At 43.2% G+C, this 18,787-nt stretch overlaps 2 non-coding genes across 2 annotated transcripts; both read left to right on the plus strand.

The window, feature by feature from the left end:
• The first annotated feature begins 1,502 nt into the window (after positions 1-1,502).
• Trnal-caa (transfer RNA leucine (anticodon CAA)) lies at positions 1,503-1,577 on the plus strand. The gene has a single exon. It is a non-coding gene; the product is annotated as a tRNA-Leu (tRNA).
• A 528-nt stretch (positions 1,578-2,105) lies between these two features.
• Trnas-cga (transfer RNA serine (anticodon CGA)) lies at positions 2,106-2,180 on the plus strand. The gene has a single exon. It is a non-coding gene; the product is annotated as a tRNA-Ser (tRNA).
• The last annotated feature ends 16,607 nt before the right edge of the window (positions 2,181-18,787 follow it).

Raw genomic sequence — 18,787 nt, forward strand, 5'->3', positions numbered from 1 at the left:
ATGTTCCCTAGTGTTTCCTTCCGTGGCCGTAGCCGAACACAGTACCGCTCACCCCATTGTCTATGTTACCAGCGATCAAGTGTAATCATCAATATCGTCGTAATACAGATCCGGCGGCGTAAGAATAAAGCAGTTATGGACTTTATATCTGCTAAGAATTGTACTCTGACGTGAAACTATCATTCTGTAATCAAGTGCTAAAACGTTATAAGTGCCAGCAACAGCATCAGTTTTTGTCATCTGTGTGGACGCTACTTGTTTTCAATGTCAGGTACACAATGTGATCAAAAGTATCCGGATACCCCCAAAAACATACGTTTTTCACATTAGGTACATTGTGCTGCCACCTACTGCCAGGTACCCCATGTCAGCAATCTCAGTGTTCATTACACATCGTGACAGAGCAGAATGGGACGCTACGCGGAACTCATGGACTTCGAACGCGTTCAGGTGATTGGGTGCCACTTGTGTCATACGTCTGTACGCGAGATTTCCACGCTCCTAAACATCCCTAGGTCCACTGTTTCCGATGTGATAGTGAAGTGGAAGCGTGAAGGGACACATACAGCACAAAAGTGTACAGGCCGACCTCGTCTGTTGACTGACTGAGACCGCCGACAGCTGAAGAGGGTCGTAATATGTAATAGGCAGACATCTATCCAGTACATCACACAGGAATTCCAAACTGCACAAGGATCCACTGCAAGTACTATGACAGTTAGGCGGGAGGTGAGAAAACGTAGATTTCATGGTCGAGCGGCTGCTTATAAGCCACACATCGCGCCGGTAAATGCCAAAGGACGCCTCGATTGGACGACTGAGCTGTGGAAGAACGTTGTGTGGAGTGACGAATCATAGTACACAATGTGACAACCCGATGTCAGGGTGTGTGTATGGCGAATGTTCGGTGAACGTCATCTGCCAGCGCGTGTTGTGATAACAGTAAAATTCTGAGCCGGTGGTGTTATGGTGTGGTCGTGTTTTTCATAGAGGGAGCTTGCACCCCTTGTTTTTTTGCGTGGCACTATCACAGCACAGGCCTACATTGATGTTTTAAGCACCTTCGTGTTTCGCATTGTTGAAGAGCAATTCGGGGATGGCGATTGCATATTTCAACACGGTCGAGCACCTGAAACTTCCTGGCAGATTAAAACTGTGTGCCCGACCGAGACTCGAACTCGGGACCTTTGCCTTTCGCGGGCAAGTGCTCTACCAACTGAGCTACCGAAGCACGACTCACGCCCGGTACTCACAGCTTTACTTCTGCCAGTACCTCGTCTCCTACCTTCCTAACTTTACAGAAGCTCTCCTGCGAACCTTGCAGAACTAGCACTCCTGAAAGAAAGGATATTGCGGAGACATGGCTTAGCCACAGCCTGGGGGATGTTTCCAGAATGTTTTCACTCTGCAGCGGAGTGTGCGCAGGAGAGCTTCTGTAAAGTTAGGAAGGTAGAAGACGAGGTACTGGCAGAAGTAAAGCTGTGAGTACCGAGAGTGAGTCGTGCTTCGGTAGCTCAGTTGGTAGAGCACTTGCCCGCAAAAGGCAAAGGTCCCGAGTTCGAGTCTCGGTCGGGCACACAGTTTTAATCTGCCAGGAAGTTTCATATCAGCGCACACTCCGCTGCAGAGTGAAAATCTCATTCTGGAAACATCCCCCAGGCTGTGGCTAAGCCATGTCTCCGCAATATCCTTTCTTTCAGGAGTGCTAGTTCTGCAAGGTTCGCAGGAGAGCTTCTGTAAAGTTAGGAAGGTAGGAGACGAGGTACTGGCAGAAGTAAAGCTGTGAGTACCGGGCGTGGGTCGTGCTTCGGTAGCTCAGTTGGTAGAGCTCTTGCCCGCGAAAGGCAAAGGTCCCGAGTTCGAGTCTCGGTCGGGCACACAGTTTTAATCTGCCAGGAAGTTTCATATCAGCGCACACTCCGCTGCAGAGTGAAAATCTCATTCTGGAAACATCCCCCAGGCTGTGGCTAAGCCATGTCTCCGCAATATCCTTTCTTTCAGGAGTGCTAGTTCTGCAAGGTTCGCAGGAGAGCTTCTGTAAAGTTAGGAAGGTAGGAGACGAGGTACTGGCAGAAGTAAAGCTCTGAGTACCGGGCGTGAGTCGGGCCTCGGTAGCTCAGTTGGTAGAGCACTTGCCCGCGAAAGGCAAAGGTCCCGAGTTCGAGTCTCGGTCGGGCACACAGTTTTAATCTGCCACGAAGTTTCATATCAGCGCACACTCCGCTGCAGAGTGAAAATCTCATTACGGTCGAGCACCTGTTCATAATGCACGACCTGTGGCGGAGTGGTTACACGACAATAACATCCCCGTAATGGATTGGCCTGCACAGAGTCCTGGCCTGATTCCTAAACAACTGTTTTAGGATGTTTTGGAACGCCGAATTCGTGCCAGGCCTCACTGACCGACATCGATACCTCTCCTCAGTGCAGCACTCCGTGAAGAATGGGCTGCCACTCCCCAAGAAGCCTTCCAGCACCTGCCTGGAGGTATGCCTGCGAGAGTGGAAGCTGTCATCGAGGCTATGGGTGGGCTATCTCCATATTGAATTCCAGCATTACCGATGGAGGTCGCCACGAACTTGTAAGTCATATTCAGACTTTTGATCACATATTGTAATTACTATGTTCAGGTTTTAATAAATTGCTAATGACTTGTGTGTGTTTTGTACTATCTGCTCGAAATCCTCCTGTGGTAGACTTCCTTCAATACGCCACATAATTTAAAAAGAGGCTACTCTTCTTAAGAAATACAGCAGAAGAATATGGACAGATAATCTTCTACTTTTTCTTGTGTCTTTGTCCTTAATCGGCGCAGGGTCGGAATGGATATGAACGGATTTGGCGTGGCTACTTTCAGGGATGGCTGGATGGCCTTCCTGTCTACACTCCGTTACTCCCCGGGCCGGATGCGTGTACTCCAATAAACTGCGTGTAGTGTTATTCATGTGAAAGTGAGAAAAAGTTTTTTAAATGAAAGCGTAGCCTTCTGCGGCCGTTGTCACTGTCAACAAAATTCTTATAGGCTGTAGTATTAGTGACCCAAACCTTAGACAATTTTAATATTGACCATGCGGTCAACAGCCCAGAAGAATCTTTTTGAATGTTTGTGAATCGTGCAACTGAAGTTGGACTTAGGTACGAGACCGGTATTTATCTAGTGGTGTGTGAGAAACCGCCTAGAAACCACATCCAGGCTGCCCGGCACACCGCTCCTCTTCGTTAATTCACTGAGAGGATTCGATAAGGGGCCGGCGCACCTCACCGCCGCGGAAACGGCGTTTTAATCGCACTACTATCGGGGCGAATAAGAATATGGACTAAATATATCTCCATATGAGTAAAAAAACTTGGTAAGATCAAAAATTAAGATTAGAGGCAAAATACTGGAGCAGGGATCCACCTTTAACTATCTTGGATGTGAAATATTGCCAACAATAGATCACGAATAGAAACAAAATGTTGCAAGCTTAAACATATTTGTGGAACAGTTCATAGAAGATAGGAAGGAAGATTAAGATTTAGTGTCCCGTCGACATCGAGGTCATTAGAGACGGTACACAGTCTCGGAAAATATCAAGGATGCGGCAGCAAATCTGCAGCGCCCTTCCTAACAAATCATCCCAGACGTGGATATGAACCGTCATCCCCCCGAAACGATTCATAGAACTCAGAAATATAAGACTAGAAAAGAAGCTAAACTGAAGCGTTACAAAACTATGGCTTTTTCGGTAGTGTCATATGGGGATGAGACGTGGACACCCTAGAAGAAAGACGGAAGGAGAATTAAGTAGTTGAGATGAAATTTCAAGGGGCAGTCAAAGACTGCATAGTCATGGACAGAATACGACACACAGAAATAAGATAAGAGCTACATATATTCTATTTGAAAAGCAAAGTTAAGAAAAATCAGGTTGACGTGGGGTAACCATGTAGAATGAGTGCAGCAAGATCATCCGCCTAGAATCGCTATGAACAACAAACCGACTGGACAGGCAAGTGTTTAACTTCCAAGGACAAAGGCATTTCCGGAACAGGCTGCGCAGCCTACTCCATGAAGTGAAGATGATAATGATCATTTTTACACGCAGGGTAGAAAAATTAAAAAATAAAAATATGTTAAGCAAATATAGTTTAGTCTGTCCCCGTAGCTGAGCGGTCAGCGTAGATGACTCCCATGCGGAGGGCCCTGCTTCGATTCCTTGCACTGTCAAGGGTTTTTCCTTGATGGGAGGACTGATACAGGGTGCGTTCAGTAGAGGACGATACGGCGACCGGTAGATGTCTCTCAGGTCTTCACGGAATAAATGAGGAACTCGTATAAATATTCTTTCGCTACCAGTGGGACATTAAGCAGTGCGATTATTTTTCTTGTAATTTTGTTCATTACGAAAATATGAACAGTAGTACGTCTTTTTTTAAATAGAACCTTGTATATTGTATTCAGTAACCCACTTTCCCTCCTCAACTTCTGTTCAAGAATGCATCACACAGTGCCATTCAAGTACCGATGAAGTTTTTAAAAAAATAACACAAATTATATAATAAAATATTGGATTAAGATCGCCTAATTAGTAGTTATCGTTTTGGAAATTTACTACCGTGGAAACGATCGTATGACATTTTGATCGGGAGACGCCAAAAAAATTGTTCAAATGGCTCTGAGCACTATGGGACTTAACATCTGTGGACATCAGTCCCCTAGGACTTCGAACTACTTAAACCTAACTAACCTAAGGACATCACACACATCCATGCCCAAGGCAGGATTCGAACCTGCGACCGGACCGGAGCGCCTAGAACCGCTAGACCACAGTGGCCGGCGGGGAGACGCCATTTGGGGTTATTTGGCCGCCTGTTGCAAGCCTTTCTATTTGACGTTACATCGGCGACTTGCGAGTCTTTGTGATAATGGTATGAAATGATTATATCAAGACAAAAAGACAGTCCCTCTGAGAAGAAAATCTCCGATCCGGCCGGGAATCTAATGTCGGACGCCTCGATCAGGAGACGGCGACGCAGACCACTAGAATACGAACTGTGGACCATTCATATTTATCTTCAGATCTGATAAGTAAGCCATTAAAAGTCTCGTAATGTGTGGACAAATTCATGTCAACCACTTTGGAAAATCGTAAAATGATACAGAATATAACAATGAAAACATCATGTCGCCACGCGGTAAAAGAGTCGATTAGGACAGTTACAATATGAGTAAAACAAAATATTGTAAGACAGAGGTTGAACTCGTAAGAGTCAAGTCCGGAAACTGTTCAGGCTTTTGTGGTCGCTTGTTGACTTAAGACGTATTGCCTTTGCTCGCTTCATCTCCGGCCGACGTGTGTTTAACGACTTTCCTGACGTTTCACCACCACGAGGGGCTGACATTCTCAAAGATTCACCCTCCACTGCTGGTAGGGTCACCAACAAAAAGAATTTCTGAAAAGAATAGTTTGTTAGTATCGAATATAAATTTAAATATTAGGTAGTCTTTTCTGAAGTTACTTGTCTAGAGTGTAGCTTGTATAGAATCGAAACGTGGATGCTAAGGAGTTCAGACAAGAAGAGAGCGAGCGATGCTATGGAGAGATTTGGAGACTGGATGGGTAGATCTGACTATTAATAACTTGCTGCTGAATCTAATTGTGGAAAAACGAAATTTGTGACACAACTTGAGTGAAAGCCGTCAATGAATCACGAATTTCGTAATAGAGGGGTGGTGAGGGGCGCGGCGGGGAGAAGGGGGAGATTCAAATGGTTCAAATGGTTCTGAGCACTATGGGACTTAACATCTGAGGTCTTCAGTCCCCTAGAACTTAGAACTACTTAAACCTAACTAACCTAAGAACATCACACACATCCATGCCCGAGGCAGGATTCGAACCTGCGACCGTAGCAGTCGCGCGGTTCCGGACTGAAGCGCCTAGAACCACCCGACCGAAGGGGGAGGAGGGGTGGGAAAACTGCCGAGGGAGATCAAGACCTGAATGTGTAAGAAGATTCAAACTGGTTTACATTGCACTAGTTATGAAGATCACAATGACTATTTTCTTATACTTGATAATGAGCGACTGCGACACAGGAAAAATAAAATAAAGTATGCGTTGCAGTCATTGGTACTTTTCCGCACCGAAAATCTGGATGTGAAGTCTGTGACAGGATGATGTGAAGGCGACGGATGTGAAAAGTTGCGATCTTCCTTTTCAGCCCGCTGAGTCCGACATCATCGGTATGCTGGTACGCACTCGTTGGGAACAGAAAACATCTGGCTTTCGAATAGACTCTTCAAAAAGAAAGTTACGATGTCTCTTTGATGCTATCTCTATTACGCCGGGAACCTGTTTTTAATTAGCCTGTGCGTGTGTGGTGCGTGTGTGTGTGTGTGCGCGCTCACGCGCAAGTACGCTGTCCAGGTGTGAGCATGCATGTGTGCGTGTGTGCTGCGTGTGTGACTACGTACGTGAGCATTGGCCTCGATGTTTTGTTCCCTTACTTCTGTGGGCCTGGTATATACAATTAAAGTTATGCAAAAGCAGTTTTTTTGCTCCTCGTTAACACTTGAGTATCTTGATTTCTTTTTTCTGATGCAGTAAAATGTGACGTGTAGAGATTACTTCTCTGCATAATCAGACACGATATCCGAGTGGAGTACTGCTTGTTATTCTCTTCGTGCACTAGCTGCGCAGCCTCTTAGAAGGTTTCCCTCTCCATCGCCAGAGTGAGGAAAATTGAAAGAATATTACATAGATGAAGGAAGGGACGCTACAGTTTAACGTCTCGTCAATTTCGAGGTCGTTAGCGATCGACTTGATGAAGAGTTTGTGTTTCTGCTACTTTCTTGTTGCTGTTGTAGCCCTGAGTACGTCGACCGGTTTGGTGCATCTCTCCACACTACTCTATCCTGTGGAAGCGTCTTCATTTCCGAATAACTACTGCAACCCACACCCACTTGAACCTGCTTACCATACTTGTCTCTCGGTCTCCCTCGGCGCTTTTTGTCTTCCGCACTTTCCTCCAATACTAAACTGGCGATTCCTTCCTTGATGCCTCAGAATGTATCCTACCAACCGATCCATTCATTAAGTACAAGCGTGCCACAAATTTCTTCTCTCTCAAATTCTGCTCAGTACCTCCTTATGAGTTACGCGATTTATCCATATAAGCTTCATCATTCTTCAAAGCTTGCCGGCCGCTGTGGACGAGCGGCTTTAGGCGCTTCAGTCCGGAACCGCGCTGCTTCTACGGTCGCAGGGTCGAATCCTGCCTCGGGCATGAATGTGTGTGCTGTCCTTAGGTTAGTTGGGTTTAACTAGTTCTAAGTCTAGGGGACTGATGACCTAAGATGTTAAGTCACATAGTGCTTAGAGCCATTTGAGCCTTCAAAGCTTCTATTTTCTTCTTGTCTGAACCGCTTACCACCCGCGTTTCATTTCCATACAAAGTTACACTTCAGAAACCACTTCGATACACTTACATTGACATTCGATTTTAACAAATTTCTCTTCTTCAAAAACTCTTTCCTTGTCGTTACCATTTTATATCCTCTCTACTAGGGCCAACTTTAGTTATTTTGCTGCCCAAATAGCAAAACTCGTCTACTTATTTTAGAGTTTTATTTCCTGGCTAATTGCCTCAGCATCACCTGATTTAATTCCATTACCATTCTTTCGATATTGTTAACGTTTCTTTTATATCTCCGTTCAAGAGATTGTCCAATCCTTTCGAATGCTCTTCCAAGTCCTTTTCTCTCTCCACCAGAATTACAATTCCATCGGCAAACTTCAAACTTTTTATTTCTTCTCTCTGAACTTTAATTCTTTCACCAAAAATCTTTTGTCTCATGGGGAGGCGGGGGATTGGGGGGGGGGGGGGGGGGAGGGTTGAATCTAACACCAATGCAGTACAGCTGTGCCTGCGTAACATTCAATTGCGTGACTCCTGAAATTGACGTTGGCAAGTGGAAGGTTAGTCCTATTACGTTACCTTAGTTCCATTGATTAAAATTCCGCTCCCCTCTACCGCTATGCGTTTCGCTTCTCCCTGTTCAAAACAATTTGCTACTACTACCAAATTCTCGTAGATGCAGAAGATCCAATGCATCCCTACTCGTTGCAAGCTCAATTTTGGTTCCACGATGTCCCTTGGACAGTCTAATCCTTTCCCCCTGGCTAAAAATAACTCCACGGTGCACGTGTCTCATATTTGTACTTTCATAGGTTTTCCTCCAACATTCACTACTTTTGATCCAAACTCAAACACAACTTGTAACGACTTTCATCCTTAAATTACATTATATGAACTGGTGCAATAAACACGACTTCCCTGACCCAGCACTGTCGACAACTAAAAATTTAAACAGGATATCGTACGACTCTGACATCGTTCAATGGATATTTATTACAGCTTTGCCACAAAATTTACTCCGACGCATTTTTCTTCCAAACTGCTTTTTATTTCTCCTACAACAACACTCCACATACGCAGACTCTACACTTTCTTTTTCATTGACCTGAGGACAGGGATCGCCATCACCCTTCCTCCCACTTCAAAAGGACTGCTGCCCCTAGCAGGCTCTCAGTACTCGGAAACACGTATAAAATACAATCCCTAGTTAATCTACGCAAACTTAATGACACATGACACGAAAATAAAAAAAACTACAAATACTCTACTGCTTTCTAGATCGCAAAGCATGCGGTACTTCATGCTGTACTCTATCTTCCTGGTTTTCTCTGTGCTTAGCACCTCTCTTCACTCTCTCTTTCTTCCTCTTTCCTTCCTGTGACACGCCTGGAATCACATCCGGGCAACCCTTAAATGGCCGTAACTGCCCAACGTGTACTATCGTTGTTCTAGTTGGCAGCTAAAGCTTAACATTAACGGTGTATGTGGTTTCAACAACTTGGTATGGCCCTTGATACCTCGTGAGGAACTTCTTCGTTTTTCCTTTTTGCGTATAGGGCTGAATAGGATTACCCATTGCCACTCTCTATACTGCGGTAAACTTCCTTTCCACTTCAATGCGTCTTTCTGCCTTTCCAGAGCCTTTGTAATCGTCTTTTGTACCCGTTTACAAACATCCCAAATTGCCCTTGCGAATTGACGTACAGATTCACCAGTTCTTCCATTCTGTAGCTTCACTAAATCAAACGGTGACGGCATTTCTCGTCTGTACACTACCTCAAATGGAGACAAACCGGTATTTGTATGGACTTTTGCATTGTATGCGCATACAAAATGCTTCAAATACTCGTACCACTGATGGTGATGAGAATCCACATAAAAACTCAGCATCTTCCCGATTTTTCATAGTACCTGTTCTGTCCTTCCGTTGGTCTGTGGATGCAACACGCTCGTCCTCAACTTCTTTACGTTCAACAATTTACACAGCTCCTTCATTAAATCTGACATGAAGTAGGTCCCTTGGTCAATAATTATTGTCTCTGGTACACCAACTTCAAAATCCAGTTGTTAACTAATGCTTGCGCGACCATTGCTGCCTGTTGATTTGGCATAGCCACCATCTCCACATACCTCGAAAAATGGTATATTATTGTGAGAACGAATCTGTTCCCCGATGGTGTTCGCCTAAATGGTCCTAAGACGTCAATCCCGAGCAAAGAAAATGGACATGTCGCTTCCAGTAATCATTGTAGCTGTATCTGTTTCCGACTCAAATCGCTCTCTGCGTACATGGTAAACAATCCTTGACATACTGATCCACATCTCCTTTCCTACCTCTCCACCAATGCCTCTCCGCCACTCTCCTATTCGTCGTTCTACACCCTCCATGACCAGATAACACGAGATCATGTGCTTCCTTTAAAACCTCATCCCTCAACTACTACCCTTGGCCCTAACTTCGTCTCCCTGCACAGAAGACCGTCGTACATATCAAATTGTAGCTGTGTCCGATACAATTTACAACCGTGGTCCACGTCCTGTAATTTTTGCCATACTGCTAGGTCGTAACCTATGCATCCGCATTACCGTGCTTCTTCCCAGGCTTGTGCACCACCTCGTAGTCGAATTCACTAAGCCTCACAGCCCATCTAGTGACTCTAGTGGACAGATTCTTCAACCCCAACAACCACTTCAATGTAGCATGATCTGTCACTACCCGAAATCTTCTCCCATATAAGTAACATTTATGTGAGTCCATAGATTACACTAAGCATCTCCCTCTCTGTTGTTGAGTAATTTTTCTCTGCTGCATTCAACTGCATAGACGCATAGGCTATAGGATGTTCTTTCCCATCAATTTCCTGACTAAGAACACACCCCAGTGCTTGATTTGATGCATCGCATGCTACTATAAACTCCTTTTCAAAATCTGGAAACACAAGAACTGAACTTGATGTTAACACTCCTTTCAGTTTGTCTAACGCTTTCTGACGCTCTCATGTCCTCTCAAATTTCACACCCTTCCGTAACAATCGCGTCAACAGCTGTGCTAAATCTGCAAAACCCTTCACGAACTTTCGATACAAAATGCAGATTCCGACGAATGATTGAACTTCCTTTACTGTTTTTGATTCCTGAGAATCCCTTACAACCTGTACCAACCTCGGATCTCTTCGCAGATCGTCCTTACTGATACTATGACCGAAATATTTTGCTACTTCTAATGCAAAATGACACTTCTCCAGGCTCAACGTCAAAGGAGCTGCTCTTAACCTCATAAAGACTTCCCTTAACCGCTGACTATGTTGCTCCATACTACTTGAAAACACTATAATGTCATCGATATAGACGAGACACTACCGTCGTTTCAAACCCCTCAAGACACTGTCTAGCAACCTCTGAAACGTTGCCGAGCGTTTTTCAGACCGAATGTCATTCTAATGTACTGGTAATGGCCTCCAGGTGTAGAGAAAGCAGTTTTTGGACGATCCTCTGGAGTCACCCCTAGCTGATGATAACCACTTGTCAAATCCATCGTAGAAAAGTACTGGTAGTGTCCTCAGTGATCCAAAGTCTCCGATAGATTTGGAATAGGGTATACGTCCGTTACTGTCTTATTATTGACGTATCAGTAGTCATAACAGAACCTGTATTTCTTAGTTCCATCCGCAGATTTTTTAGGCACAATGACAATTCCCGCTCCCCAACAACTATTACTATGCTCTATAATATCGTCCGCAAGCTGCTGATCAAGGAAATCCTCCACAATCGGCTGCAAATACCTCAGCATTCTGTATAGTTTACGGTAAACAGGTGCTTCTTTCCCTGTTGGTATCCTATGTTGAACTAATGGAGTTGCTGGTAACGGCCCTTGTGGAGAAAACAAATCCTTAAATTCCCACAATAATTCTTCCATATGCTCTCTTTCTCCTTTCAAATGCTTAATTTTGCACACAATGCAGTCCTATCGGCAGTTAGTGGTTGATCGCTTCGCCTACCTCTCGAACACCAGTCTTCGTCATCCAGGACATCCAAATTTACTACTAAAACTTCTTTCCTCAAATTCGCGTTTACAGCGCTAAAATTATCCATGTTCACGAGAACTACTCCCCGGTCGTTCCCCTCCTGTACGCGTACAACACTACTTTTCACAAAACAAGCCAGTGAACCCAAATCTTCATTATCTTCCTATGGTTCAATAACACATACTGTACCCACAGGTAGATTTGACTCCATACTTACCCAAAGCGACTTCCTGGTGCCACTAGACACACACTCATGCGAATTAAGCCTTGATGCTAATGTACGTGGTTCAATCAGTTTGTTCATTATGTGGAACGCCCCTCACGACAGCTCTGCATTGACAACAGTTTTCCCTAGCGGAAATAACATACCACCAAGTTGCACAGTTCGTTGTCCAAGGTCAATTTTGGCATGATGTTGATGCAAGAAATCAACTCCTAGGATCATGTCATAGCCCTCGCTTACCCATGGTATCACCTCCATGCATGCATTAAGTCGGACTTTCTCTATTTGAAAGTAACTGTCACCAACACCAAAGGTGCGACCCCCTTATCCCCCACTCTGTGCAACCTATAACGTGATGGGTCTAACTTCCTTCGTCCCATTATCTTCTTAGTAGCCACTGACACTTGGCCCCTGTGTCCAACAAAATCTTAAACTTCTTAGTTCCTATGGATCCTACCACTGTACATTCCACCTCTGCATACGTATTCTTAGCATTGAAATTAAACGGGAGCTCCCTTAGGTTCGTGTTGGGCCCCCTCTGCAGTTTAACGATTGTCCACCTCTCCTATCTCCACTCTGCTCATTTCCATCCCTTCCTCTATTCCTTGGTGACTGGGTACATTGCCTCTGCACATGTCCATTACGACCACACTTATAACACTTATAACCACACTTATAATCACACTCATAACACATTTAAAACTTATAACAAGTCCTCCACAAACGAATGTACATCCTCAGATGCCTTGACAGAAAACGGAATAATCAAACTCACAGTGGCTGGTCAATCTCCTGCTCCCTAGGCAACAATGACTGATCATACGCGGTTTCCCGCTCACTTCTAGACATTAATTCACTCCTCAACTGTGTATTGTCCCCAGTCAATTGTGCTACCTATTCAATCAAAATCCGCAGTGCTTCTGGTTCTGACACATCATGCGTCCTCGACTCTGGCATTATGTTGCTTTCGTTCCCAGTTAGTCCCAAAACAAACTGTTTAAGTACAAAATTAATCTGATTCCTTGCACCTCAGTACCATCATAAACCCATACAAAAGTAATCAAATGCCACGAAAAACATCTTACTGCCCCAAACACACTAACACTTACTCTGACAAAAAAAAATACTACGCCCTTGCAAAACATCTACAGTGTGGCTTGCCAGGAGCCATACTCAAAAACACCAAAAAGAAAGAAAACGTCCAACACTCAAACAAGAATAATTTTGTCAGCACTCACCACATCTTGTGACTGTACTGCAGGCGGTGGGCTCGAATGTGGTACTGGACAGACAATGTCTGCTAGTCTGACACCAAATGTAGTGAATGGGTGCTAGGAGGTGCCTTATTAAAACTCGGTGAGAACTTTCCAAATGATTTATTTATTTCCCTTACAGTGCCCCGTTCACCTCAGTCCGCATCACAGGGTCCTGCAATGCTGAGGCCACCATCCCAGAGACCCAGTGCAACACGCTGCTGTGCCGAGGCAATCTTGTACGCCAGCTGCAGAGTTCCAATTACATCAGGATGGCTGCACCAGCAGCCGACTCAGTGGCCACTGTCCTCGATGTTTCCATGCTGCTCCACCGGGAGCCGTAGGCTGTTCCTGCTGCTGCTTCTTTCTTGCTGGCATAGCTCAGGTCGCAGTGGCAAGCACCCATGATCCGGAGTCCAAATCTGTGGCCATCACCTTGGAATTTCTCCGGAGTGTGTCAGGAGCTGAGGCGACTGACCGCGGTAACGAGCCAAAGAGTGGCCTGCTCTAGCTGGCTGTGGAACCCATGTTGGCCTCAGAGGGTCGAACCAACGACCCGCCATAGACTGGGATGGTGGCGCCCCATCTGTTGCTGCATATAGCCCGACAGTGTGACATGCCCTGCCATCCAGGAGAGCTGCCACGCTTGAATGAATCCCGTTAGAAAACATAACCTATTTATACTCGGCTGTGCGCCTCTGTTTTGCTAATGCACCTCTCCGAATCACATACGCACAACTCCTGGGTTGCGCCAGTGGGCCCCTTCTGCTTGTAACTTGTGACATGCAAATAGAAGGACCTGAACATTCTTGGAAAAGAAAAAATGAGTGAGAGAGACAAAAATAGACATTAATTTACATTACGTGTAGGTTTTTGGTTTTTGGTAGTAATGTGTAAATGAAACTAAGATCAATCAATAATTTTCATTCAATGTTGTCGTGCTCTTGTCACTATAAACTATTACTGCAGAGCTTACATTCTGAAAATCGTACATTTTTGTAGTGAAATGATTGGGAGGATCATTTGCAGTGTGTACTCTCAACTATTATGGCTATAAGTTCGACTTAAATTAAAATGGTCGGATGTTTTGCCAGGATGTAGTGAACACTTAACGAATTAAATTTCACATGAAGAAATTATGTTCTCATCTATCTGGTTTTTTGTATTCTTCCACGAAAGTATGTGTTATTTAAGTACATCCCCAGATGTGGTTGTCTGTTCAGTGGCATTAAATCACACCCACGTTAGTTTAGGCAAGTATTTGACACATTTCTGAAAAAAACTATTTGATGCAGGACCTTAAAATTTTTACTGCATGATACATGATGATAATAGAGTCCACTGTACTAAAATCTACTTTATCCATTTTATAGTTTTTAATACTTTTTAAATTTATTAACAAACAAATTAAGTTTTTCTGCAGAAAATATTTTTTGTGAACTTCCAAATGGGGGAATATTAATGAATGTAGTACCAGAGTTGGCTTTTTATGTTATGCAGAGTCTCTGAAAATTTCATTCATTTATCTATGATAGTTTCTGATATAATGGGGCATATGTACTGAAAATTTTAGTTTGTGGTAAATTGACTTTAAAGAAAAAACTTTTGAAATTTGTTACTTACATTTAATTAAAACTGTCTTGCTGCATATGATGGCCCTTCTTTGGCCTCTAGAAGGTCTTCCAGCTACTTTTTCACCTTCCTTGATGTTTGTCTTGCTTTCTTGGCCATATTACATGCTGATCTGTCTGCATCGGCTATTTTCATTTTATCGCAATGTAGCAACCCAGTGATCATATTTTCACCAGGATTAATTCCCAGCTTTTTTAGTACCCAACACTTTCCACTATTACCACAAATGAATGTAATAATACTATCATGAACTCCTATTTTCATTGTATGCATGCCTACAAATACAGTTTTAGGAAGGCAGTTCCAAATTATGCTGTTGAAACATTCATTTGTGTTCTGTGTCTGCCCATGCAGACATTTCCTTTCAGGATGATCCAAGTCTCTGAAAATAGGTTTAATTGCTGTAATTACAGCAGCAGGAAGAGAATGTTGGTGAGAATAAGATTTTCCAGTTGCCTCAGCCCTATTGTATTTGCACCACGAATTTTCAGCCTTGTTCCCAAACGTTTTTGAACATGACCTACACATTCTATTTTGCTGATAATGGCATCTCCCTATGGCTTAGAGTTCACCACATTGTTGTATGCCTTACTGTCACCAACACCCAAATATTTGGTGTACCGTACACCTCTTGTTTCTACAGAGCGATGAAATATTTATTGTACTCCATGAATTTCCATATCACCATTTGTTCCTCTAAAATTAGCCACATAGTTGTGCTCTTTATATTCATTGACTTTACAACATTTGCAATATTTAGACATTATCTCCACATCTAACACTTTACCAGTGTCTACACTTGTGGCAGTTACCACTCCATTCACAGAAGTGTCCTCTTTCTGCCAACTTCCATCAAGTGCAACTGCAATATCCGAACATCCATCAGTTTCTTCCACTGCTTCCCTAGCAGCCGGTTTCATGCTTTCCTCACTGACCTCACATACAGCTTTCACTAATATTGCAGTCAGTTTTTCAAATTTATTTGGTGGTTGATGTAAGTTCATCACTGAATAAAATGTTCTCCCTGCAGAGATGCCCTTGCCAATGGATGGTAAGGCATAAACTAATCTAGTATTGATTTCTTAAGGGCCACTTGCATCTGGTTTTGTAGAACACATAAATGAAATCACAGCTGAGCATTTAGTGCAAATTAAATCCAAAGGAATTTGCTAGGCCTTCTCTCCCACTGGCACTCTCACAAATTTCCACACTCTGTGACTCACCACACTGTCTACATTGTACAAATTTAGAAATTACATCTGATAGTATTCTCAAATTTATAATAATGTTACTGCAACCCTTGTCGCTTACAGTAAAACTCTTGTAACTCTCTTGAAATGCTGAGAGCTTCTTTGATGATGCACTTGTTGAAGAATTACGATTAGAAACATCGTTGCCAGGCGACATAACCTCTTGTACAGAAAGCTTTCTAAACTTGTTTTCTCTAAATTGTCGTTTCCTGAAAATGCCATTACGTTTCGTCATCTTCAATAAACACAACAAAACACACGTAAACAAGCACTGCAAACGTAAGTGTAACAACTACTCGCAATCACACTTGAACAAAACTAAGCGAGTGTTTGAAAGCATGTTGTTTACAAACAGCAGAAACAAAAGAATACCGACCGTTGCATTCCAAAGGTAGCCAGCACACTCGGGAGTCAAAAAAAAAAAAAAAAAAAAAAAAAAGGATCCCTAACGTGCAATGTAGGGAATATAAAGATCTAAAACATATGCAGAAAAATGGGTGACAGAAAAGTGGGCGTGGCACATAACAGACGTGGTAGGAAAATGCTCTTTAAATGCTCGAAAAAAAATTTTCAGCAAAATCCTTTTCAGAGTACTTAAATAAAACCGTAATCTATCGAAATATGATGAAAACCGAAAATCGATTTTTTCTACCTAAACACGGTGTGGTCCCCTAAAGTAGAGAGGGTGCTTTTTTATGGAGAAACTTTTGGTTTGGTCTCAAAAAGATGGCGGACTGCTACGTCCCCTGGCTTCAGTATATGCTCTGTTCTCTGCATAGGTAACGCAATATCCCTTTATTCTGACCTTCTTGCGTTGTAAAAACGTGTATGTTCTGCGTTCTCAGAATTTGTTTAAGGAATCTACACAGCTACTTCTCGTGAGCTGACAGGCCGCAGAAGCAACAAAGGTCTTTGCTCAGAATATTTTCCCCACCATGCTCACAACCGAGAACAAACACTTCACTTTCGTTGGGGGTTACAGGGAAAATAAACGTATCCTCCTACAACAAAGCTACAGGAAGGCCGCGATCCGACAGGGATAGTAATAAATACGGCAATGAGGACATAATGCATATTTTCATAACAGAAACGTTTTGTGTCCGTACGAGGAAAGAGATAAAAAGTATAAAACAAATAAAATGAATTTCGTTTCCTAAAACGAATTTTTGTTTCGGTAGTTCATATAGGTTCGAGACTTGGAACTTGTTTGTTTGTGTCACGCATGTGCATTACGCTTATCATCCTCACTTAGAGTGATTTTGGCTTTCCATTGATATCGTCACCAGACTCACCTCTTGATGTAGCCGAAAACTGTAGAGAAAGTCTCAGTTTGCTAGTACGTATGTTTCTCAAACATATTGTAACCATCCAACAATCATTTGAGGGAATTACAATTTTGTTAGCGGTAGATGTGACAAGACATCATGCGAAACATTACTAAATGCCTTCTATGAAAACCACCTACAACAGATTGTTCAAATCCCAACTCGTGATGGAAATATATTAGATCTAATGGAAACAAGTAGACCCAATCGCTTTTAGGATGTTCACACAGAAATTGGTACCAGTGACCTTGAGACAGATGTAGCAACAATGATTACCAAAATACAAAGGGCAACTAAAATGGAAAATCTGTATGTTCGGTAAACTAGATGAAGAAGCAGAAGTGCCATGTCTCAATAAGGAATTTCAAGCACAGAAAAAAAGAATCTAGAGAAACTATGGCTCGAGATTAAATAGTACTTAACTATGCTCTGCATAGATATGTACCCAGTACAAGAGTTCATGAGGGTAGGGACCCTCCGTAGTATACTGTCGGTGTGAAAACACTTCTTAAGGAACAGATACTACTACATAATAGGTATAAAACAAAGCGTAAGACAAAAGACAGGACGATGCTAAATGAAACGCATTTAACTGTCAAGAAAGCATAGCATGAATCTCCCAATGACTAGCTTGGCAGAATACTGTCGCAGGATCTTTCACAAACGCTAAAGAAATTCTGGTAGTATATAAAGCTGTTATTGGCGCCAAAGTTAGCATCCACACACTCAAGGACAATACAAGAACTGAAATTGTCAGTAGCAAAGCAAAATCAGAAATGCTTAACTCAGTGTTGAGAAACAGCTGAAGTCGTTAAAACTAAACAAAGCTCCAGGGCCAGACGAAATCCCTGAATACTGAATTTGCAGTTGAGTTAGTCCCTCTTTTAACTAGATGCCTCGAGAAAAAACTGTGCCACGTAGTTGGAAGAAAGTGCATGTCACACCCATCTACAGGAAGGGTAGCAGAAGTGAGCCATAAAATTACCGTCCAATATCCTTAATACATATTCTTTGCAGATTCTTGGAACGTAAGCTCAAACGTAATAAGGAATCTCGAACAGAATGACTCCTTCATCCCAACCAGATTGGATTTCGAAAACATCGATCTTGTGTAATCCTACTCGCATTTTCCTCACATGACAAGCAATGGATCCAGGCAGTCAAGTAGATGCAGTATTTCTTTATTTCCGATAAGCATGCGACCACACATACGCTTATTATCAAAAATAAGTTCTTATGGGGCATCGAGCAAAATTTGTGACTGAATGGAGGATTTGTTGGTAAGGAGGACACAGTGAGACATCTTGGACGGAGAGTCGTCGACAGGCGTTGAAATAACATCGTGTGTGTCCCAGACAAGGTCCAGGGGCCTCTGCTGTTCATGTCGTACATTAATGACCGAGCAGACAGTATTAACAATAGCCCCAGATTTTTTGCAGATGTTCCAATTATCTATAACTAGCAAATCCAGCAATACTTTGCAATTGCTAAATATGTACGGGAACCTCCTTTTCGTGTTCCTTTCTCTCTGTCCATCTCCTCCTCCCCCCTCTCTCCTATCCCCTCCTCTTCCCCCTCTCAGTCGTTCTCCTCCTCCCCCCTCTCTGTCCATCTGACCCTCCCCCTATCTCAGTCCATCTCCTCCCCTCTCTTCCTCCATCTCCTCCTACTCCCCCTC

Source organism: Schistocerca serialis, chromosome 4 (assembly GCF_023864345.2).
Source record: "Schistocerca serialis cubense isolate TAMUIC-IGC-003099 chromosome 4, iqSchSeri2.2, whole genome shotgun sequence".
NCBI classification, from domain to species: domain Eukaryota; kingdom Metazoa; phylum Arthropoda; class Insecta; order Orthoptera; family Acrididae; genus Schistocerca; species Schistocerca serialis.